Source organism: Lynx canadensis, chromosome B1, assembly GCF_007474595.2.
Source record: "Lynx canadensis isolate LIC74 chromosome B1, mLynCan4.pri.v2, whole genome shotgun sequence".
NCBI classification, from domain to species: domain Eukaryota; kingdom Metazoa; phylum Chordata; class Mammalia; order Carnivora; family Felidae; genus Lynx; species Lynx canadensis.
Genome location: NC_044306.2, coordinates 164,526,340 through 164,532,993, shown reverse-complemented (window position 1 = coordinate 164,532,993; position 6,654 = coordinate 164,526,340).

Genomic DNA, 6,654 nt, shown 5'->3' with positions numbered 1-6,654 from the left:
CGTGTATCTTGATGTTTACAGCAGCATTAGCTACAATAGCCAAATTCTGGAGGCAGCCCAAGTGTCCCTGACTGTTGAATGGATAAACAAGTTGTGTCGTATATTATTTGATTTTGAGTTATAAATGATTCTGTGGCGGGGCAAATTTACGAAAGAAAATCAAAGTGTGGAATTTCAGTAGGTATGTCATAGAGAAAATCTAAAAGAAAGCCAGAGAATTAATGTGAACTCTTGTACACAAAGGAGATCACTTCTAGCTCTGCCCCTAAATAGCCCGCCTGGAGTTACCCCAAAGCTACACTTGTTACCCTCTTGGGCCTTGGACTCACTAAACAACAGAAATTTAGAGGCCAAATGGGAGTTCCTGGTAAGGCTTTTCACAGGGGGGTTATGCTCCAGCACAAGGGAGCTGGTACAGAAAGCTAAGGGTCCTTCGGGCTAACTCCCCATACAAAAGGGGGAAAAGCTTTTAAAGGGGCAGAGGCGGGGAAAGGAGTGACCGCTAAGACCTTTGGGGCAGGGAGACATACAAGAAGTTGGTGAGCAGGCACAGTGCCCAGAACATGCACGCGTGTTGTGGCATGTGAAATCTCCACCTCTGGGCATCATTTTTCGTATCATGATGAGGGAGAAAGTTAGTGAAAGGTCAGCGCTGCAGTCCATCTTGGCGCAGACAAGTTTGGCCAGGTCTTCAGTCTTGTAGTTGAGTCCCTCCTTGAGGCAAGCACCCTGCTTCCTCATTTCTGCAAGAAATGCTACTCGTGGGGCATAGGGTTTCAGCTCTCCAGGAATGCTAGATTTTGTGGTTCGGGTTGAGGGGACCGACACCAGTTCCTGCCTCACACTCCATAGAAATAATCTAGTCTACATTCCCATGCCTAATTTTTACACACCAGTACAATGTATTCCTCTATGTTCAGATAACAGCGTGCAAACCACTCAAAGACGTAGTGGCATAAAACAGCATTTTACTATCATCTCTCTCAGTTCTGGAGGGTGGTGAGTTCAGCTGAGTTGTCAGTGCTGTGGATCTTATAGGGTTGCAATCAGGTCGTGGCTGTTGCTGAAGTCACTGGCTTTATTCATAATGTCTGGCATCCAGGCTAGGAGGTCTGGAACATTTGGGAGCTGGTTGGGCATCTGTCTCTCCATGTGGCTTCTCCACATGGCTAGCTTGGGCTTTCTTAGGCTACAGTGGTCTTAAGGTGATTGGACTTCCTCTGAGGGAGCTGGCTTCATCCAGAGCAAGCTTCCCAAACACCGGCGGTGGCAACTGTAAAACTCCTTATGACAGTCTCCGAAGTCCTTCAGTGCACTTACACTGTCTCCATTGGTTAAAGCAGTCACAAATCAGCTCTGATTCGAGGAGGGGGAAGGACAGCCCCCTCCCCGCAATGTGCCCTGCATGTGCACCGAGGGAAGAGTCGATGGCTTCACGAAGCAGGTTTCTACCATGTGAATTAGTTCACGTGCGATTAAAAATGATGTCCGTCTAACCTAGAACTCAAATTCGATCACACCAGATTTTTTTTTCTGTGCAAGGGGAGCTGGCAGAGCAAGAGTAGAATTAGAACCTTCAGCAGGAAAGAAAAAAAAAATCCCACAAACTAAGCAAAGCAGGATTTCTTTAGTTGTGTTTATGAAAATTAAAAATGAGCACGTGCACCAGGCTCCCCGGGGATGCCCAGATTGGTGCATCCCGGTCTTGAGTCACTCTTGGCTGCTCTGCCTAGGAAGCCCCTGGCTCAGATTTCGTTCAGCCGGCATTGTCCCAGCACCCCCCAGCTCTAACTAAACTGTGGCCAGCATTTCCACTCAAGAGGCCCTGTGAATTTTTCACAACCACCATTGTTAGCCTCTAGCTGTGCCTCCCTGCCTGTCTGGGACATCCAAGGTGACTGTCAGGTACCAATGACTGTTTTCCTTAGCACCCTGGTTACAAGGTTGCCTGACTTTTGAGTGGTCTCCCCAGTTTGATGTCTCAAAGTCCCATGGTTTTTAATGTGACTCTACAGAATGTGAGGTTTTTCAGATACACATATTTCATATCATAGCAGAAAAACCTGAACTATTTATCCTCTGCTGAGAGAAAGCAGGAATCTTTGGAGAGAAGCTGATTCCATTCTTGGGGTAACATTCTAGCCTGGTACATTTATTGCCAGAAAGCAATGATGCTTTAGAAATTCTGGAGAAAGACACAGAAACCAGGTTAAGGGTGGAGCCATTGGCCAGGTTACCACAAATTGAGTATCAAAACAAAAACAAAAAATTATGGTTGATTAAATATGTTGAGTCATGGGGCATCTGGGTGGCTTAGTTGGTTAAGTGTCTGACTCTTTTTTTTTTTTTATTTAATTATTCCGAGAGAAAGAGAGAGAGAGAGGGAAAACAGAGGGTGGGTAGAGAGGGAGGGGGAGAGAGAATTGCAGGCAGGTTCCGTGCTGTCAGTGGAGAGCCTGATGTGGGGCTTGAACCCATGAACTGCAAGATCGTGACCTGAGCTGAAACTAAGAGTCGGATGCTTAACCGACTGAGCCCTCTGGGTGCCCCCGACTCTCGATTTAAGCTCGGTTCATCATCTCACAGTTCGTGAGATTGAGCCCCAAGCCTGCACATCAGTGTGGAGCCTGCTTGGGGTGCTCTCCCTCTCCCCCCGCCTCTCTCCTGCTCATTCTCTCCTTCCCTCCTTCTTTCCCACTCTCTCTTAAGAATAAATAAATTTTCTTTAAAAAAGCAATTCACTTATGGCACTGGTTGCTCTTCAAGAAGAATAAGATATTTCCCCCCAATTTTATTGGGATTTAATTGATGTATAGCACTGTGTAAGTTTAAGGTCTGTAGCATAGTGATTTAAGAAGACTAAGATTTTAATGTTTCATGTTTTGGGTTTACAGTCACTGGTCCGAGATTTATGTAATAGGTTTAGAAGCATGTAAAGGTAAATTATACAAGAGATTTTTCAAATGTTTCTTAGATGAAAACTTGCTATTATGGAATTGTTAGGCTGATAAAAATTTGAACTACTCTGCTAGAAAAATGCAAAAACGTTTATGTTAATGAAAAGTAAGACAAGTTTTAAAGACCATTTATGTAATCATAGAACTGGAGACATCATAAAAATAAGTGAAACTAAAACAGAAGGAAAATGGAGGTAAGAAGACCTATGGGGGGTGCCTGGCTGGCTCATTTGTTGGAGCATGTGACTCTTGATCTCAGGCTTGTGAGTTTGAGGTGTAGAGATTGCTTAAAAATCAAATCTTAAAAAAAAAATAATCTATGGAACTTAGGTGGTTTCAGGTTTGAGGCAGTTTGTGGGCAGAGCCCAAAGGTGAGCCATTTTGGAAATCTGGAATTCACAGGCCTCAGATCTCACTCACATCAAGTAATGTTAACCACGCTTACAGCAGGCACGTTGAGAGGGGTTTTAAAATTTTGTTTTTATAAGCACTTGCTGAGAAACAGAGCTACTTACATAGAATGCCTGTGATGTTTATGCCACATTACCAGAAGCCTTTTCTTTTTTTTTGGAAGCATGAAGAAAAACAAACAGAGTCAAAACCGTGTCTACCTTTGCTCTATGCTGCTGGAATACAAAGTAATTTTTCACTTCATAAAAGAACCGTCCACCCTGAGATGATTTGCAGCTTCATAGACTTGAGTCAGAACTGAATGTCACATACCAACTGGCAGTTGGCCCACGGATGTCTAGAACTCAATCACACCATGTGAAGCTTTGTTTCTTCCACAATACACAGCCGTGCCGTGGGGGCCCCAGGGAAGAAGGCAGTGGTCCACTCTACTTGGGTGGAATTGGGTGAGAAAGACTCATGGAGGAGGTGATCCTTAAACTGTATCATCAAAGAAGGGTAGATGTTTGCCAGGAAGATGAGGCTGAGTTTAGTGGAAAGCTCATAGGTGCAGCCTGGCAAGGGGGAACAGTGTGGACTAAGGTGTGGTGGGGCGATATAGCCCAGTGTGTTTGTAACTTTGAGGTCAGGAATGAGGTAGGGCACAATGAAATAAATACTGGATGGAAAACTGCCTGGAAAGCAGGGCCAGATCATGGACATCCCTGTACATTGTACTAAAGGGTTTGTTTTCACTCATTTATTTAATACACTGTTGTATGGAAAACCTAAATGACAGACCTGGGGAGGCAAGACACATTTTGTTATTGTTGTTCTCCTGGAGGTTATAATATACAAGGGGCAGACAGACATTAAATCAATAATCACAAATATACCTATTTAATTTTACTTGGGATAAGCTCTTGTCTGTGAAGGATGATGCTTATGTAATGAGAGTTTGTAATGGAAAAATCTAGCTTGCTCAGGGGTCCAAGAAGCCTTCCCTGAGGAAGTGAACATGAACGTGAGAACAGAGTAGGGGTTACTGAGCCAGAGGAGGGCTTGTTTGGGTGCGGTCATTGGGTGGGGTTGGGAAGTACATTGAGGACAGTTGTGACAGGGGCAAAGACCTGGGGACAGGGAGTTATCTGGGGCTGAAGTGAAGCAGAAAAGCCTATCGATGGACTCCAATCAGGGGAGCCTCATGATCATATTTGCATTTTAGGGACTGCCCCCTGGCTGTACTGTGGGAAATAATAACAGCATATAGGACTGGAGGTAAAGAAACCTGTTGGTGTGCTATTATCTTAGATCCGGTGGGAAGGTCAAGGTGAGAGCAAAAGCTGGCAGTGTGGACAGAGAGGAGGGGCTAGATTTGGTAGATGTTTAGGTGCTAGACTTGGCTGTTCCTGCTGACTAATGAATTAGATGTGGGAAGTGAGGAGGAGGAAGTCAAAAGAATGACTCCTGGGTTTCTGGATGGAACAACCGAGTAGATGGCGAAAAGGGGCACAGAGGATCAGATATGGTGGGTGGAGAGGATTAGGCAGAGCTAATGAGCTTCATTTTGGACACACTTGGTTGGAGGTGCCTATGGAAATATCCAAATGGCAGCTGGATGCGAGTGTGAAGTTCCAGGAAGATTTCAGAGCTGGAGTTACAGAAACAAAAAACATCAGCAGTTAAGGTGGTGGTGGAATTGACAGTTCACACAGGGAAAGTGGATTGAGTGAGAAGACAGAAGACAGGTCCTGGAAAGGACCACACCCTAGGAAACATAGGTATTTAACAGGTGAGTGTAGAAAGAAGAAGTAGAAAGGAGCCCGAGGAAGAATGACCAGAGAGGTAGAAGAATCAGAGGTAAGGGCATGCTGGATATTCTCCATTTGCCCCTCCAGATCTACTTTCTTCCCTTCTTTATCCTGCTTTGTGGCCTGGAAGGCTGACCTCTGTGGACTGCAACTACCAGCTCTCTTGCTCTCTGGCTTCCAGAGGTCAGCTGCTGGGAGGCACTGACAGGAGAAGGGAAGGCCAGAAGAGAGGGAAGCTGGGTGATCTTTCCCGCCACATTGTGGATTGTCAGCGGGTGTCCACACTCAAAGTCCACACTCCCGTTGTGCACACCAAAGTCCACACTCCCGTTGTGCACACACAGCTACAGTTCTTTCGCCTCTGCAGGCCTCGGGGTGGGAAAGGCGCCCTCTGTTGCTTGTCTGTAGGTCCCTCACCTTCCTTTGCTAGTCGCTCTTAATCCCGTCTAGATCTTTTCAAGTGGTTCCTTCATTGGACTGTCTCCAGTCTCCCTGTTTCTTGCCATCTGTGTCTTGCTGGGATCCTTGCCCTTGAAGAGAGCTAGCACAGACCACAGGATGAGTTTCAAGGTGGGGGTGGTCTACAGTGTCCAATGCTGCAGAGACCTTGTTTGAGGAAGACTGAGGAGTCCCTGGTATGTAGCAGCTGGAGGTTGTCGTGACCTTTACTGGCACAGGTCAAGGGCATGGTGAGCTGAAGCCTGATGGCAGTGCACTGAGGAGTCAATGGAGAGCCACTGAAAACTCCTCTGAGGAATCTAGCTATGGAAAGAGAAGAAGGTGGTATTTTGAGGGAGCCGTAGGGTAGGGTTTTGTCTTGTTTTGTTTTTTTTACTTTTAGTTTTACTTTACTTGGGCATGCTTTAGCCAATGGGAAGAAGCCATTAGATAAGGAAAGCTTGGAAGTGAAAGAATGGGAAGTATGAATGGATCCATGCCCAGGACTGTAGCAAGAGCTAAACCTTGACCACAGAATGCTCACTTCTTCGACGGGCCAAGGAGTGTGAATGTGGATAGTAAATGTGTACTGCTATGGGGTAAGGAATGAGGAAGTTTCTTCCTGACAGCCTAAATTTTCTCAGTGAAAGTTCAAGGACAGGGAAATTTCAAAATAGCAATTGTGAACAACAGGGGAAAAATTGATCCAGGACCAATGAAGACCTCAAAAGTTTGCTAAGATAAATGAGTAAATGATTGGTCTAAATGATGTAAACCTGAATGCAGGATGAAGTTATAATGTCGTCAGATAAAGTTGGAAAGTTAGGAGGTGTCTATGGAATTTGGTGTTTATATAGGCAGAAGGGAGCATGGGAAGTTCTTTGTTTTGTTTTAGTAATCTCTACACCTAACGTGGGGCTTGAACTCACAGCTCTGAGATCAAGAGTCTCATGCTGTACTGACTGAGCCAGCTAGGTGCCTTCATCAAAGATTTTTGAGTAATGGAGAGATGAAGAGAACATAAGACTTTTGGGGGAGTAAGTGGGGACATGGAGTAA